The 484-nt window shown below is 35.5% G+C and overlaps 1 protein-coding gene across 1 annotated transcript in view; it reads left to right on the forward strand.

Annotated features, from left to right (window-relative positions):
• Nucleotides 1-484, forward strand: part of LOC119594037 (uncharacterized protein DDB_G0283697-like) — a gene marked incomplete in the record, with an annotated part of 31,250 nt that overhangs the window by 27,652 nt on the left and 3,114 nt on the right.

Genomic DNA, 484 nt, shown 5'->3' on the forward strand with positions numbered 1-484 from the left:
ACTGCTGCATAAATCATCAATTGTGTATCTTTTTTTCTATATATCCCAATATATTTGACTTTTTTTTTTATACCATTTCCTTCCATATATATTGTTTATTCCCCCTATTCTCATCTTTGACAGTTGGTAAATCAGGCTTTTGCATTGTACTTGGAGGACAAAGGAATAGTTTGATGTTTTTTGTCTATAGAGGTCTTATGCTGGTATTCCTCCCTTCATGCAATGCACCTTCTCTTGTGTTAGTCTGAGGAACTCAGTTGTTAAGCCAGTCGACTATTGGCATAGAGGGGGAGAATAGGGACTAAGGCAGTGTACAAATACCTTGAATATTTTTCCCAGTGTTTGGTAAAAGGCTAAATGCAGCTTTACTTACATAATGCTTCACTCCTGCATTTTATTGTGTTAAGGGTAAATGCTTTAATGCATTAAAACCTCAACAGACAGAGAAATACTTTTCTATCCTTTCCCATTATGACAAGATCCA

The sequence above is a fragment of the Penaeus monodon genome, chromosome 33, assembly GCF_015228065.2.
Source record: "Penaeus monodon isolate SGIC_2016 chromosome 33, NSTDA_Pmon_1, whole genome shotgun sequence".
In the NCBI taxonomy this organism is placed as follows: domain Eukaryota; kingdom Metazoa; phylum Arthropoda; class Malacostraca; order Decapoda; family Penaeidae; genus Penaeus; species Penaeus monodon.